We start from the raw sequence: 17948 nt of genomic DNA, 5'->3' as shown, positions 1-17948 counted from the left end.
AGCAATTCTTCTTTAGAAGAAAGGTAATTGCGATATTGTGCACTGGTGCATGGTAAATATGGTTGTGTTGTTAATGTGCTAACTGGCTAACTAGAGTCTTGAATCCTTCCTGTCAGTCTTCCAGTTTTCCTTTTTGAACAACGAAAGCGGACTACCACTGATGGTAAAGAGAGTAATTTCTTCTCACATAGATACACAGCATACATGCTAGCTGACCATTGGCTGTAGTCTGTGCATTGTGTTCAAGTGCAACTTTCTGGCCTACAGGCGCATGAGTTGAGGCAACGGTCGGCCTTCATCATCAGTAGCTCTTGGTTGTCTGAGCCTTGAGTCTTAAAAAAGGTTAATGAATCTTTGTTCCTCTTTCTAATTTCATTCCTTGTAGTCTCTTGTATTTGTATACTTTTTTTCAGGTGCCTCCTCACAGAAACGTACTTTGACACAAAAAGAAAAAGTTGCAGTTCGCTCATGAATGAGCTCTGTCAATATGAAGAGGCCCCTGCAGCACCCTGGAAACTTAAGGTATTTGGAGAATCCAAAATACAGGATGACTCACGGGTGTGAGGCCTATAGTGTTCACATAACTGAGGCCAACACCTGATGAGGAAAAAAATGGATGTTCATTCCTCAGGCAGATCTGCCGAGGCTTACAGTAAACTGTTGTAATGTCTCACTTGCCCTGTTTTTGTGTACATTTTTTTTAACTTGAATACCATGTCACAAGTACATGCATTTTAGTCAAATGAATCATGTAATGTCCTAATCTATTTTGAGGAACAATGACACATGGATCTGAAGAGAGAGTATTAAGTATTAATAAGTATAAAATCATATTTGACAGCAAGGACTCGTCCCAAGAAAGTGATCTTATTAGAAGCAACAATTATAGGACTTATAGGATTAGAGCTCTGCTCAAGTGGAGCTGTTATAGTGCAGGCGACCCACTACGCTTGGTGCCACAGGACCCATCTGCTCATCTAGGAGAGGGTCTGCTGCTCTGTGTATCTATGAAGGGTGAATCTGGTGCCATATTGCTTAAGGCTACAGATTCATTAACCTTTCGCACCTCCCTCGGGGCTCCCTATTAATACCTGCATCTGTTGAGAGAGAGAAAGGATGTGACAGACACATTGGACGATAAACTTGGCCAGGTCATGGCAAGTTCACTGGATAGGGAGCAGCATGAATGCTAACCATTTGGCTACCTTTGTGTAAACAACTGGGCTTTGTACTCAGCAACCGGATCCCAATAACTCATCCCCGCAAAGTGACTTGTCTCTCATTTAGTCTTTGGCACAGACAGAGGCACTTATGGAGATAATCAGCAGCTGGTCAGGACCCTGTGATGAGAGCGCTATCACAGAGCTCGACATGAGGCTAGATTAGGCCGACGTCCAATCCATTAACAGTATCATGAGTACATCAAAGTCCAAAGTGAAATAGAACTATAAAAGCATTTGCATTTAATTGCACAGCTGCAATCAAATTTGAAACTTTAGCATCTCAGTTTTTTGGGTTTTTTTTGCCAGGATTAAGGGTGACTTTGTAAAACTGCAAATACATCAGTAACTGCTCCCAACAAATATCAAAAAAGAGAAAACAGGTTTAATCGTTTCTGTAGGGTCAAATATTTGTCCTTGTCTGACAAAAATATCAAAGTCTGACCCTCAAAACAACATGCTTGCAGGTCACTATTCAGGAAGATTTATGGAGCCATTATGTTGGGCATAAAAGACCTCAGTAGGTGACTGACAAGGCAGAGATTCCTTGCTGTGTCTGCCATTATAACTCTCACTTATAGCGGTGCATGACTGGTTTAAAGTCAACCAAGGAAAGGCAGAGGGAAAGGCAACACCCCCACCCCACCAAAATCAATGGTTGGCTATTCAATAACTTTAAGATGTTTGTTCATATTGAGAACACGCTGTTAAGCCATTAACTTTTATCTTAAGTGTCATTTCAGTATCAGTTGCTTGTACATTCAAATGTCCAAAAGTTCAGCTCTTTCTTTTTTTGGGATTCACTAAATAATGAAAAGCTGTGTTGGCTTATCATTTGGAAAATGTAATATGTTACTCAAATTACTAAAAGAAGTATTTCACTGCTGGAAATCTGATCTTTCCATAAAACTAGGCTGTCTCTGCAGTCAGAAGATGCAAAAACTGTAGAAACTACATACCAGAGAAAACACACACATTTAGTCAAGATAAACCAAATGTCTAACTACCAACATGCACTATGCTGTACCACACCAATAAACGCTCCTGCTGGTAGGAGACACTTCTATATTCTTTGTGTCTGCAGTGGCGGACAATATGAAAATGCCGAAGTACATCCTGTAGTTTCAGCGACAGCCAGAGTCCCAGCGAAACTCCGCCGTATGACGCAACGCTGGATGGGGAGATGGAGGGAAGTTTAACACAGTTCATTTACACATTCTACCCACATTGTTATGATACAAAGCTGGTTTAAATTGTTGAAGTAGCCCTTTAAACTTCCCCAACTACTCAAGAACATTAGAAGTAAGTTACTTGCTACATTAATTTTGTTACTCAGCCCATTCCAGCATTACAATTTGGAGGTATCCCGTCTTACTGATCACAGTCCATCTGATAAATAACTAATGAACAGATGACTTATAGGACAAAACTGGCGCTCTTACTTTAAAAACTTATTTTTAACTTTTTTTTTATCCTAAACCTTTGAAGTGGATTCCTCAGTCAGGGGTAAAAGGCGAAGTACGGGTATATTCATACTGTCTTTAAGATACAGCACTATGTATGGTACTTTGAGCATGGGGTACCACATTTCCTCTCATCCAGCCCACCTGGGAATAGGAACGGACTGAGTAAAGAGGAGGGTTTCAGCGGAGCAGACTGCTCCGTGCACCAAAAAAAGCAGACTCCTAAATAAATCACGACTGGGTTAAAAATAAACCATAACTGTAAAATCTTGAGTATGTCTACACCGGTGCTAAAATGTCTCTTTGCTTTCTCAGGAATGTACAGCAGCTTACGGGTAATACTTGTCTATCAGAGACAAATCTCCAGGATATCCTCTCACAGAGGCTTTGCAGTAGTTTTTAATATGGGCAACCTTGTCATAACAAGCTGAACACAAAACAGGCCTTACTAAAACATCTTTCCACCCAGATATTGTTTTGATTTTGTTGTTTAAAGGAAATTCATACAGAGCAGGAAATTAAATGCTACAAGTAAACATTTAAGAGATTTTTTTTTATGTCAACAGGAGGAATCAATAGGACATCAACTATAAGCACTGAGGAAAAGCAGCTTGCTTTCTGCTTTCACTTTTTCTCCTACGTTAGGACACGCACACACGTACACACACACAAACACACACACGCAAAATACAACCACAGAGAGAAACATTTTCTTATATTGTCTCTCCAATATCATTTCTACCCTGCAGGTAGAAAGCAGCTGAGGCCTCTGTGTCAGTACACACTAGAGGAGGCTTTAACCCGGAATAAAATGAAAACCTTTTTGCACGCTCCAACTTTTAGGTCTATAATATGGGACAGCTGCATGCCAAAGATTCAGGATTCTGATGCCTGAAGGCAAACTTCTTGTGAAAAGAGACATATTTTTATAAATGCCACAAAAAAGGAGAAAAAAGAAAACAGATCTGACTGCTAATCAAGAGCCACTGATTTATCGTACCCCTCTCCATTTCCTCTAAGCAAATGTGTTTCTCTTAACGATAGCAAGCAGCTGATAATGTATACATTGCATCAAGGGACTGATTTGGCACTTTTTCAGTCCTTTACAATAAGGATGTTACAAAAAAGATAAGGAAAAAAAATTACTCAGATTTCAGACTTGCTATGCATTTTGATGCAAATAAAAATGACAAATTCCAGAATCTTTTATTTTGTTAAAATGACTAACTGAATTAACTCCTAAAAACCTTTAAGTTGTAATATGTTGTCCAGAAAGTTTAAATATTATTTTCCTGGACACATTATGAGTCATCCTAAGATTCTTTGACAAAGTCTCTGAGAATTGTAACCGCTAGCATTTACTGAATTATTAATTCACATGTGATCCCAGAGTGATAAAATGAAGAAACTCACGTTTCCTGCATGTGTTATTAATAATTCATTGAATTATCTTTCTATTGATGACTGGCTGTAATGCATCCTGCTGTGGTCCCTGCTGCATTCAAATACACAATGATGGTGACTTTCAAACAACAAATAACAAAAAAATACTGTGTAACGACATCAGATTATAGTCAAGCGGCATCAAACTTCCTACAAAACTAAAGGGAATTCACATCATAAGCCACTTACTTCCCATGACCCCAACATGACTCACTCACTGGTGAAACAAACTGCCATTGGGTAAAAGTGAACATGGATCAAAGTTTACTTTTAGCATAACTCACAAAGCTATGACTCACTCAGTGATGGCATGTCCAATGTGCTGTTTTAGTTTGGTTTTTGTTTTCATCTGCTTCTGGATCCAGATCTGCATCAATGCGGGGTCTCTAGGCTAACAGGGAATACAAAGCTATTTTCTCATATGAACTCAGAACAATGTGCAAAGATTCAGCTCTGGACATTGTCTGGAGTTTCCCTCTCACGCATGTGGCATACAACAGGAGACGGTCAGTGTCATCCGTATGTTGTGGTCCTGTAGCCGCCTCATAATTCAGTCAGAAACAATAGAGCTGTTCATTAAATACGTCTGATGATTTTGACCGACAGAAGTTCCCACATGTCGTCATCTCTCCAGATACACATCTTTGTTGCCATCTGAGTGAAAATGACCCTTCCTCTTCACTGTCGGATGTTTGCTTTCTTCAGGTTTTACATAAGCCACGTCATCAACTTGCTCGCTGTGAATTCTCTGACCTGCTCTATTCAGACATGAGCTCAATCAAACATTACAAAGACTTTGTACTAGGGAGCTGGTGGGAATAAGTCTGTTTAATGTCTGATCCCACTGATTCGGACATTTGCGTCCTCTTATACAGCTCCTCTGGGTAATGTCTAGATAAATTCAGGTTTGCAATGCACGTGTGTTAGGGGTTTAAGAATAAAAGAATACTGGTTTAAAGAATAATGGGTTCAAGGAATACTTCACCCACAGAATGATCATCTGCATATCAATTACTCACCCTGTTACCTTGAATTTATAAAGATCATGTTCTTGCATGCCTCCACAGTGAAAGAAGAATCCAAAAAGTGAGAAGATTCTTCATGAAACGCAGTAATGGGGGCCCGCATATAACAACAGCAAGTAGCAGGAATGGGCAAATTGACCAGGTGTGCTACTTGTCCGTATGTGAAACTGTTGATGCAGAAGGGTATCATTAAGGTTTTAGCAAAAATGCATGTTTGGGAGGTACTGAAGATATGACTGGATGAATGAAAATGGGATTATACTGCACATGTTGTGTGAAAGTTTGTTAACTGATGCTTTTATCTAGTTTTGCTTTGTTTTGTTCTAGTTTTGGATTCTTCTTTCAAGAAGTTTTTCCTTACAAATTCACCATAACTCAGGGTGAGTAATTCATGTACAAATGATCATTGTGAACTATTCCTTTAATCGAGATAGACATCAAGCTCATTGTGAGTAAGACGACCTGATTTCGGTGTGACGTGACAATGATCAGAGAATTCCGCAATCTGCTCATAATCAAGTTATCTGAATGCATATTAACACACTGACTGACTGTTCCACCTCTTTTCACATGATAATCAGGTACAGAGCTGGACACAGAATATGCTCTGATCGGCTTTGCATGACCCTGAGCTAACGGACAGGTCTGTGTTAATTGCTTAACGACACTACATGCACTGTTTCCGTGACTCCGCCACGCCTGTGTCAAAGACATTCATTAAAATGCTGTGATAAACTCTGCATCCGTCTCTGTAGCCTAACGTTAGCAACGGGACTTGTCTTCCTGTGGCATCTATCCCAACATGCTATACACACACACATTGTTTAAATGAGGAGCGAAGAGCACGATGTGACACCACTTTAAGAGTGATCCAAAGCTCTGAGGAATATTCAAACTCCCCTTTTACATCTGTGCACATACTGCTCAGCTTTGCCACGCGGGAAGGAGCAATTATTATTTCAAACGACGAGTGAAACAGAACTGGCAGAAGAGATAAGTGCTTAAAGGAGAGTTGGGGTCACCTTATTCCCTCTGATACAGAGTTGCCCTTGCCTCAAATTATTCAAGCCTGACGGGGGAACAGTGGGAGATCGGTTCTTGAAAAACTTGCAAAGTGTCAATAATGAGCTGTGCGTGTCAGTCAGAATGCAGTGTGATAGGAGGCATAATTTCCCCGAGTCCCACTTGATCCCAGCCCTGTTACAGAAACTATGAGGACCTTTAGAGATGTGCATGCCACTAATACGGAAATCACTTCACTGCGTTTAAAAATGATTGCTGTTAGAGTACAAACTCACCAGAAAACAGATTATACTAATCTCTATTCGTTTATTATGAGCTTCTGGGTTGAAAAGCGTTCTGCACTTTTAACCTGATGACCCATTTAGACTAATGAAGTCCACTGACCAATCAGGAAATCCTCATGATTAGAGTCGAACATTTTGCTCCTGGTGAGAACGCAACAAAATATGAGACAGAAGAATTCAAATTTCCACTTGCTAAACCCTTCAAAACCTGAGCAAATTGGCTTGAATTATTTCAAAAACATGGGAGGAAGGCAATGAGCGACATAATAAGAAATGACCAAAAAATTAACGAGAAATTAGTAAAAAAGTACCAAAAAAATATCTGGAATTAATTTTTTAAAAAGTTTTAAAAAATGCATTTGTGCTTAAAATATTTAATAATTTTGTGATAATTATAAACAGTTTTTCCCTAGACATTTCTTCCTAGCTTTTTAAAAAATTATCTAAATCTACTAATTTCTTGCAATTTTTGGAACATTTCTAACCAAGTTTCTAATTGCATTTTTTCCCCTATGTTTTTGAAAGAAATCACCAACATTTGCAGTTAAATACTTGTGTAAGGCATCTGAAAGCAGCACAAGAAAAGTGACGTTGCTCCAGGTTTCAGAGGGTTAAAGCTCTACAGCTTGACAGAATGCTATTTAATGATTGTCTAAAGACATCAGCAGTATGAGAGAAAAAAATCATTTATTTCCCCTCTTTTCTTCATGTGTTTTTACCTGCCAAGATGGAAAGGGAACAACTGTTGCTATCAAAGCTGCAATTGACCACAACAACACCAGACAACAAGTCATTCATAAGCTGAGTTGATGATGATGTCAGTCAACTCTGTGAACAAACTCTGTGGCGTGACAAAGGAGAGCTGAAGATTTACAGTCATGTAATCACACAATAGAGGCCATTGTGAGGTCTGGACCACGCTGTGTTAGCATCACAGTTCATCTGCTAATTACACCATCAAATCCAAAGACTTGGCGATCCATAGTCGGCTATTCATCTCATGACTTAAACATTGAGTTGGGGGGGCACGATTAATCCCTGCAGTTAAACCGGCGTGAGGACTCATTTCTTTACTTGATTTGACAAGCAGGGCAATAGGATTTAAAAGCGTATCAGATGACGATATTCTGTCTCTGGCCCCTGCTTCACCTTGTCAGACCCCCAATGCGATCATCCTGCCCAGGTACGAGTGCCAATGATCGTAACGACAAGCCTTGACCACAAAACTGTTCACATTACTCATTCCCAAGTGGGAACATGACACCGTTTGTCTGGTTCGGTGCCTCAAGGCTGTGGGTTGTTTACTCTCTGCAAACATGTCGACATCAAAAAAGAAACAGCTGAAGCGCCTCTGCTTTGTTTACTGTCAGGGGTTTCCGTCTCTGTCTTTGTGAGCAGTCATCGCCAATAAAGGAAGTAATAAGTCAACAGTTTGGTCCCCCCTGGCAACAGTCCCACTGATAATAGCTGATACATGGGGAAGATAAGTAATGGTATCTTAATGAATTTATTCACCTAGAACAGTTAATCGTGTAAAGAAAATAATTAGAAATGATAAAAAGGAAAATTAACGTTATGATGAATTGATCTCCAATGAAGATGTAAAAAGTAAGGGACTGTATGAAAAGTATCTGGGTGGGGAGGGGGGCTGAAACTTATGTATCCCTCCCCAGCAACAACATTTCCTTCGGATCGTTCTGTGGAATTAGAAAAAACCTGCAATATTCCCCCTCTCCAAATATGTCATTTATTCATATTTAAGCAGTGAACTGCCACATTTAAAGGTATACTATGCAGGAATTGTCAGTTACTGTTTGTAAACAGTGTCGCAGACGAAAGTGAAAGCCAACCTTAGATTCACTCAGCTTGGTGTTACACCTTTTGTTTTCTGTACTGTGTCAGCATTTTTTATTGCTTCCGCTTGGATCCATGCTGCTTACAGTCTGGCACCTGGCTGCTACTTTTTTATACAGTCCTGACCTCACCTGCACACTGTTATTGGCTGGGGATGCATGGCCATAAACATCCCAACCACGTCAAACACATAACATTTCGTCCAAACGTCACATCCGTCCTGTCGGCTCTCCCGTTTTTACAGAAATCATTTCGGCACTGTTACTACCTCCTGTGGCGACGTAAGGGTGAGACAACTCTGTACCCCCCCGTTCCTTGATTGTACCTTTTGTACAGAGCAGCTGCTGGAACTCTGTGCTATTTTTCCACCTTCAACGGTCAGTATAAAAGGGGCCATTGTTTATGAGAAAAATCCTGCACAGTGTACCTAAGGATGAACTGGAAACTGCAAAATATATTAACAATACAAATTAGTGATAAGGTAAAGTGCTTTTTACATGAAATCTGTAACTAAGTATGACGTAATTATTAGCTATTTTGCAAGGCAAGGCAGAAATAAAACTTTATCCAAAAACACTTGATACCCAACAGGTGGGACATCAAAGTGGACACATGGACGAAGCGCTGCAGTAGGAACTGATGAGGGCTGTTAATGTGTTCGAATAGACGCTTTAAGAGGGATGTTTAACGAGAAATAAAATTCCAGTATTCTCTTCAGTAAACTGCTTGCTTATGTCTTATAAGCAATAAAGGCCAATTTTTCCTTTAACTGCAACTTGCCTGTAGCTTTCACGTAAGAATATAAGCTCTTTGTTTGCATAGCAAAATAATATGGTTTTATTCTGTAATTTCCCATGTAAATACTGAATCTCAAGACTATCTTGGGGGCAAAATAAAAACACAATAACTGTATCCGTATCACACCATTTGAAAAATAAGATATAGTTATCCACAAGTTCACAAGGAAAAACATTCCAGGCGCAAAGAAAGTCTGTTTTCCATTACAAACGTCACAGTTTATCTTTTTCTCTACATTTCTTTCAAAACAAGGGGAGGAAAATGGGGAAGACATTCATTTCTCTCAGGAGAGGAACACGTTACATAACACATTTCCATCCAAAGACAGCCACCCTAGTGAAGGCCTCATCCAAGTCGATGAAGAGGGTACTTTAGACAAACCTGTCAGATGGACTAAGGGAAGTGAAATAAACCTGCCTTTATAATGAATCTGAATGTGTTGACCAACCCGGTTTTGCAGGTTGCTCCAAACAACAGTTAAATACACGTCAACCATGCAAGTGTCAACACGCTTTCCAATGACAACTTAAGGAACACTGAAGGCTGAGAATAACACTTATCTAAGTTTATAGATGATATTTTGGTCCTCTCTACTATGTCCTCTCTGCTTCAGCGCCTTGAGCATTATTAGACTGTAGAATGTTACATTAACCTTTTATAAGGAGCCCAAATATTGAACAGAAATGCAATTAAGGTACATGACACGCTGAGTCTCCAATATAAACACAGCAGAAACCACATCTAAAGAATGAAAGTGTACCCTTTATAGATAGACTCTGTTAATTTGCTTAACAGCGTTAATCAAATATGCAGTATGTCTATTAGGACTGGTTTAGTTCTGTGGTTGAGCAGTGACATCTGTGGACTGACTCAGGTCCTCTGTGAGCAGAATGACCAGGCAGGACAGTGGTCACAAATATATGAGAGAAAATATAAAAAGTCTATGGCAGGGATACTCAACTTGCTTTGCTTTGGGCCCACTTTTACAAAATGACAGGAGGCCAGGGGCCATTGACAGCAGACCCATACATGTTTCTAGTATTTTAGGACATTTCTAGGATTTCAGGATGTTTCTAGGATTTTGGGACATTTCTTGGATTTTAAGATGTTTCTGAGATTTTAGGATGTTTCTAGGATTTTAGGACATTTCTGGGAATTTAGGACACAACGGCTTACCTTTATCAAGGGGTTGGGGGATCGTACACTTTAACCTCTTTTTGACAAACAAGCTCTATTTTGATGCCGTTTTTTATACATTCTGGCAACTTATTTATACTAAAAGTACACAACTCTCAGTGTAAATAACTTTGTTTTTATTGTGAATTAAAAAATAGTTAAGCATCACTGGTCTAGGGAAATAATAAGGTGCAAATCCAAAACATATACAATATTTACAATGTCGAGCTTTGTTTGTTAAAGTACTGCCAGAGAGGGCAATAAGCACAAGCAACTAGGGAAGGTAGAAATGTCAAATTAAGGAAATGTATTTCAGGTTCAGCTGCTCGACCCCAGAGGGAGATCACCTGCATTTGGCCCCAACATCTAAACCCCTGCAGGGCCTGGCCAGCCTTTCCACAGGACCTGCAGGTCATACTGAATATGAATGGCCCTGCAACTGGCAGACAAAGCTTTGTGTAGACACAGCAGCCAGTCAGCAAACGGAGCTAACAGCCAGGTTTTCCTGAATGCAAATGTAAACCATTAAGTCTTATCGCCTATGTGTAAAAGCACAGCGTAACATTTCACAGTTTAGGCTGCATTAACGCTACAAGAATTCTTGCAGATTCCTCAAACTGTCATGCCCTTTCCTGCCAAATGTTAAAGCTGCAGGAAAACAAAACCTAAGTGGAATGTTTTCACACATTGCTCTTTTTCATTTGGGATGAACAACAAACCTTTATAAACGCATCTGCACTAACTCAACTCAGCTGATGGAGAGGCAGCGTGGCCGGCTTCATGCCTCAACTGTTCTGGGTGCAATCTGGCTTCAGCCCAGTGAAATGACTCTTTTCCCACATCTCCGCACAGAATGGGAGGCTGCACTGGGACCCTGAACACGCAAGTTCCCATCAGTATGTACTGAGCACTTGCAACCCCTCTGGACACTACATAGGATATTGCTAACCTTTTGGGGGTTAAAAGCATCCAGAGTGTACTCCCCTCCCCTGCTTCCACTTCCCGTCCAACTCTTTCACCACAACCTCTCCACATGCTGACCATTCCTCTGAAGTTGTTACAGTGGGTGGAGTGTAGGGTGGAGTCTGTGTGTTTGTTTTGAGTGTCTGAATGTGTGCGTGACTGCGTGGGCGGGGGTCTGTGTGTGCATATGTGTGTGTTTTACAGAGAATAAGAGGGAGACAAGATGCTTTTGCAAGTGCTCCCAGAATGAAAAAGGTTTGTTTACAGGAGGAGAGCCAGAGACTATCGGTGTTATTAGTGTTACTGATACTGTCTCACACTGTGGTAAGGGGAGCAAAAGAACAGCAGAGGCCCACAGGGAAAAAAAGACTGCTCCACCGGTCATTTACAGTCAGATTCCAACAAAGCCTATCAGCACCATCTAAACACTGAACCCGGCTTCATCTCTCTCACGCATCATAACTTCTAGATTTGGTCCATCAGGTCGGGATAAAGCACAAATTTTAGGGCCTCACAGCAAGATTAAAAAAGGATGCTTTATCCAAAGTGAAACAGTGTTTGTTTCATAGAAACACAGAGTATCGTGGAGGGTATGTCAACACATTTTACAACATGCCAGTAGAGATAAGAGGAGGCGGCTATTTGGAGGAGAATAGCAGGAAACAAGCGAGGTGTCATTAAGCAAGTGTTAAGTTGGACAGTATCAATTCCAAAAGGCTCCACATGGCGTTCACAGACTGGTACCATTAAACAGGCCTCAGCAGCAGCAATTTTGCCAACGTTTCTTTAAGACTGGCGAAAATAAAGCAGAGCCAATGCAACAACAGAGGTGTTTGTTGTTTCTTGGTTCCGAATGCGAACAACAGCTGTTTACCCACATGGGGAGACAGAAAACAGAGGGTCCAGTCCATCAGACTATCTCCCCTACCTACATTCTGCTTTTAAAACAGCGCTGCAAATCACTGCTAGTGCATGCCATTTAACCCCTTGAACTCTGAGCAAATTGGTTTGATTTCTGGGAAGAAGGCAATGAGGAATTAAAGAAGAAATGACCCAGAAAATAGCAAGAAGATGGTGAAAAGTAAAGAAAATTACCTAAAATTTGTAAAAAAAAAAAAAATTAATACATTTAAAAAAATAACAAAGAGTAAAAAAAACAGAACAATGAAATGACCTCAAAATAGTGTTTTAAGTTTGTAAAAATGCTTGACATAATTATTTTAAATATGTAATTACGATCATTAAAAATGATGTTTTCCTGAAGATTTTGTTTTTTCTTCCACATTTTTTACCTTACCTTTTTTTTTTTTTTTTAAACCTCCAAATCTATGTATTTCTTTCAATTTGTGGCACATTTCTTACCAAGTTGCCTTTTTTCCTATGTTTTTTTAAAAATATAAATGTAATTTGCTCAGAGTCCTAAAGTACTTGTGAAAGGCGTCTGTAAGCAGCACAAGAACAGTTATGTGGCTCCAGGTTTGAAAAAACCTAGACGTTTTTATTGACATTTATGAATTACATTTTAGGGCTTTTGCTCAGGAGTTAGCAGGCAATGTGTGCACGAGACCCTCAACGCGCACATCCCTGATGACGTTAAAGTAGCTCCGAGTGAGTAACACCACAAACTGCATGTGGGAATACATCCAAAGTCTGGGTTAACAACTAACACGAGTAAAGACGCCACCAATAAAAGCACATTTTCAAAAGAAACCTCAACTTTAGCTTTAAAGCTCCGATTTTAGAATAAACCGCCTCAGCTGAATATTTCAAATGTCCATTTATGTCAGACTATAAGACATCCGTGAAGTATCCTTCAGCCTCTAAAAAAGCAGAAATGCAACTAGCTTCACTCCGTTTCATCTCTCCTCTTTGTAAAGGTGTTCAACCTGAAAACCGAAGAACACCGAGCAGGCACATAAAACCTTACCATGCACCAGCAGAAAAAAAACCCTCGGTCACAGCTAAAGTCTTCACAGTCGTTGAAAAAACTGTCGAAAAATGGACCGTCACACCATTTAAATCCGCAAAGTGCGCTCGAGCTTGAGCACGTTAGAGTCCCTCAGTGTGTCCTCGAGCTCGGGTCCACCATCCCCGGTGCGTTTGGAGACGAGCCTCTTCTACTACAGACTGAAGAGGCTGGTCGCTTTCAAGCTGCTAAACTTTGGCTCCTCCCACAGCACACGCTGCCTGCCCGCAGACACAGACGGTGTATGGAGAGCCTGCAGCACACAGGCCCACCGCTCATTTCCACAAAAAAATCACCGCATGGTAACTAAAGCAAGAAAATATAACCTAAAATTTCAGGTTATACATGTAGTTTTCCCTTCTGTGTCAAGGGGAAGGTCTAAAGTAGTCTACAAATGTTGTGAATTCTACAAAAGCAGGACAAAATACAAAAATGAAAAAAAAAAAACACAAGAAAAAAAGATGTATATGCTATATTATATAGCTCCTATGCAAAGGGCGGATTATGAGATAATGGGGCCCTGAGGCCCTGGGCACAGATATGTAAAAGGCCCCACCACCTCTCCTTTATAGAAGACATACCCACTGATTTTGTGGTTTTGCCTCTGTTTTTGATGTTGTTTTGCACCTCCCTTGTAGTCAATGTGCATTGTTTTGTGGTTTAGTGTTTTTTATTGAGGTCATTTTGTGTCTTTTTTGGTTGTTTTGTGTCTCTTTGTAGTTCCTTTGCATCTCATTGTTGTCATCTTTAGACTTTTTCTGGTCTGTACCATAGACTATAAATAAAGATGGATGACGCCTTCCAATTTAGCCTTGCTATGCTTAAGTGAAGCTAAAATATTTATTTTGTGGCCTGTGTCCCATTCACTAACATGCAGGGATGAGCTTTATGACCTATACTGCAGCCAGCCAGCAGGGGGTGATTGAGATGTGTTGGCCTCACTTGGGGAGCTGTCAAGTCGTCCATTTTTACATACTGTCTATGGTCCTTACATGTTACATGTAATTTGAGTAATATTTTGCCATAGACTGTATGACTAATGGACGTAGTTATCGTGGCGTTATCCATTGGTTTGTGGACAGTCATTTTGAAGCCTAGAGTTCAGCATTTCGGCTGTTGCCATCTTGGGTTTTTTGGAGTCAGTGGTGGCCAAATTCGGACAAGAGGTTGGAGCTATGGAGGAAGGTGGGGTGGATCTGACTCACAAACTGCACCAATACCTTACCCACACTTTGGGCCCCTGGACCTGATAGGCCCGTTCAGTAATTCATCCATGCTCCTATTAATATAGGACTGTTTCTTGTTTGAAACACAATGTTGCAAGTATTTATGGAAGGATTTTGCAAAGGTGCCTTTCGCAATTTATACCACTTGTGGGAAATGGGGAAGAGAGTCTGCGATAATTAAAATCGTATTTTTTTTCTTTCATAAAATCACATCATATGAGTTTTTATACTTTATGAAATAGTGTAAAAACAATAAAAGCCTAAAGGAACCTACAAGTGTTCATGAACTATGCAAAGTTTGAGCAAAATGTAAAAAATCAATTTTCCTTGACAAAAAAAAATATGCACACACATAATCTGTACAAATATACAGTAAGTATACGAGTAGTGGCTCAAGCATTTCCTCTTTTAAACATATGTATTTGAAAGTATACATTAAATGTGTTTTGCAGCATAGGGCCTAAGAGAAGAGAACAGCATCTGCTCTCAGAATGTGACACTGACAGATTTCTTTGCTAAAAGAAAGTTTACTCTTGTTTTGGGTATCAGTGTTCCTCTTTCGCTCTCTTCTCCAGGCTACCCTGCAGCCATCAAACAATGAATGACAACCGAGAGCGTCCAGCACAAAGAGAATTACAGGGGATTATATACGAAGGCAGAGACCTGAACACAAGCAGACTCAGCCATTCATGTAATCTCTTTTTTTTTTGCCCCCAAACGACTAAAAAGAACTGTGGACCCGAGTCATGCAGCTTTCCTTTGAAAGCTCAAAGCAACAGACAGCGGGGCTGCACCTTCTGCTCTGCTCAGGACGTCCAATCTAAATTATCATTATCTTTTCTTGACAAGGAGGGACACAAAACAAATTCAATTCACATCCGCAGGGGAAAAGATAACATTAATAATCAGTCTCCAGCTCCTTGCTTTCAGTGACGTGCGACAATGCAACAAGAATTTGTCAGATATTTTGACTGTTAACACCAAGAAATGTGATGACAGTAACCAAGACAGGCGCAGAGTGCTTGAGGCTGCATCCTGATAGCCCGGTCTGACAGAAACCTGACACTTTATTCTGGAAATGTTGTCACTCTACATGTTGGTTTTATGTAAGTGCGCCACAGATAAAGCAACGTTGAACCTCCCCACCGAACTGGAAAAATATGTGACGGTTGGGGGTTCAATTTAAGACACTTCTTTTTCTTTGACTATACAGACATGTCTCTCTTTCTCTATTATATATTCTCTGATGGACAGAAATCAAAATTGCTCTCCTTTATCTGCCAGGCCCTCAGTAATCCCCAAAATTCAATCAAGGATTACTTCTGAGAAGATTAAAATCATCCAACTTGTGCAAAAGTGCAACAACAGGGAGGTGGATGGACTACTCAGCATATGAATTCCTCTAAAAATGGGTTGAATTTTCTTTATCGCTTTTCTATTTGTTCTGCAGCGATATATGGTGCAATAATATATTAATACATTAAGCTAATCCGGTCACCCAAACTGTGATTAAATTCTTCAGAAACAAATGGATTAAAAAATTATGAGTGAAAATTAGCCTTTACCTCACACTAAAAAAAAGGAGATAAGCATTCAGGTGTTGGCAGTCCCAAAATGAAGATGCAATAGCAAGATGCCGCTCTGCAGCTTTGGGAGAAACATTCTGATAAGAATTAAGTGGCCTCCTGGTAATGAGCATTTTGGGGTTTATTTGGAGCATTTTACACAAAGAAGAAATTATTTCATGACTTAGAAAAAGAAAAAAAATCATCAATTAGAGGCTTTTTTTTCAAATTCCTGAGGGTTGCATTTTACAAACGCTCAGCAGTTGTTGATCATATCACTCTTAATCTGCTGCTGGACTCAAATAATATCCTCTTGTCATGGCATGTGAACACAATGGGGACCATACACCATTCATATTAAGGTCACGGCCACCCGTGGAGCTTTTATTGGGGTTAAGTATATGACAGACTCTTTGAGTAACACACAATGCCAGATTGGGAGACAGCCTAAATGTTTTGTGAATTTATTTAATTTATCCATTAAATAAGCTTATTTTTTTTTAAAAGATGAGTTTTTTCTGGCTTTTTGCCATTATTGACAGAGCAGTATTAAGTGTGAAGGGGGGGGATAACATGCAGCAAAGGGCCGAGGCCAGAATCTAAACCTGTAGCCGCTGCAGCAAGACACAGCCTCTGTACATGGGGCCCCCGCCCCACCAAATGAGCTACTGGGTGCCCCATTAAATAAGCTTTTGTGAATAAGATAATCATTACTTTTTATTTTGTTTCATTTTATTTTGTTTTGTTTTGTTCAGATAACCTCATATTTTGTGTATTAATAAGTGTTGTAAAAGCTTTTATGTGTCTTGAATAAGGTGGTTGCTATCGAGTAGTTAGTAAATAAGACTACAGAACGTCCATTGCTGAACACGGCTTTACAGCCCTGTTGTGGGTGGGACATTAAGTCATGTGACGTTAGCTTGTTTATAACCTAAAGTGAGCGCTAACTAATTTCTGGCGATTGCATTTACTCTTCAAAAATCATAATTTGTAAAGATTATCTTGCTGAAAAAATATGTAACAGATCTGATTTGCTGCAATAATCCAAAATCCCATGTTAAATTCTATCTGACTTTTTCATGAGGGAACAAGGGAAAACATCCTCCCTGCACCACTTTACAGGGAACAAAATGAGGAAAAAAGGAAAAAATAATAAAAAGATTAAGAGCTTGTAAAATTAGCTGACTCATTAAAATGATCATTATGTGTCATTTTTAGCAATGCTATAGCGACGTGGCTTTATGGATGGCAATGCCGGTTGGCTGGATGTCCCACTAGTTTAAGTCATACTGAAATGTCTTAAAAATTATTGGATGAATTGTCATGAAATCTATGAATTGCCATTCGTGGTCCCACGAGCTTAAATTCTAATAATTTTGATGATCCTTTTGCTTTTCATTAAGAGCCATCTGTACTTTGTGTTGGGTAACAATTAGCCAATGTTAGCATGCTAACACGCAAACTAAGATGGGGATATCAGTACACATTACACTAAACATCAGCATGTTTGTACGCCAAAAGCATGGCCGCTGACTCTGTCTTTATCATTGATTACAGGCTTCGTGATAAACATATTTCATGCCTTTATACCTACAATAAAGTTATTGCACAAAACTTTTACTGATATATTTTGTGTTTTTATGAGTATTATCTGTTAGAAGGTGAGAATTATTGACATACAACAAGGTCAAGCTCATGATAAACCCCTGACCAGTAAGCTCCGCCCCTGCAGGCTGTGATGATGTCAGAGCAGCCCCGTACAGGTGTCTCCTGCAGAGCTAACAGCGCTATGACTCATCCCTGTGTCCTCACCTTGTCCTGCTCTGACAGTCCCAAAATGTCCCCACATCTCATTCACTCTCTCTCTCTCTCTCCCTCTGTCTCTCCCTAAGCAAGAGACCTCCTCTCTCACACTGATGATTCATAACTATTCAACTGATGC

General features: G+C 39.9%; 1 protein-coding gene across 2 annotated transcripts in view; it reads right to left on the bottom strand.

Annotated features, from left to right (window-relative positions):
- The window catches only part of sema4bb (sema domain, immunoglobulin domain (Ig), transmembrane domain (TM) and short cytoplasmic domain, (semaphorin) 4Bb), a 69768-nt gene that overhangs the window by 45533 nt on the left and 6287 nt on the right, over positions 1-17948 (bottom strand). Inside the window, exon 1 of one of the 2 annotated variants that reach the window (XM_042512246.2) lies at positions 13177-13383. The exons of the other annotated variant lie outside the window; for it this stretch is intronic. The gene's annotated coding sequence lies outside the window, so the exon portion shown is untranslated. Of the gene's footprint in view, positions 1-13176; positions 13384-17948 lie in introns of those variants that run through there. 2 annotated transcript variants of the gene reach the window in all.

This window comes from Plectropomus leopardus, chromosome 1 (assembly GCF_026936395.1).
Source record: "Plectropomus leopardus strain MGB_pleo_1.0 chromosome 1, ASM2693639v1, whole genome shotgun sequence".
In the NCBI taxonomy this organism is placed as follows: domain Eukaryota; kingdom Metazoa; phylum Chordata; class Actinopteri; order Perciformes; family Serranidae; genus Plectropomus; species Plectropomus leopardus.
The sequence above is the reverse complement of the archived record's forward strand: the minus strand, read 5'-3'. Positions and strand labels throughout refer to the sequence as shown.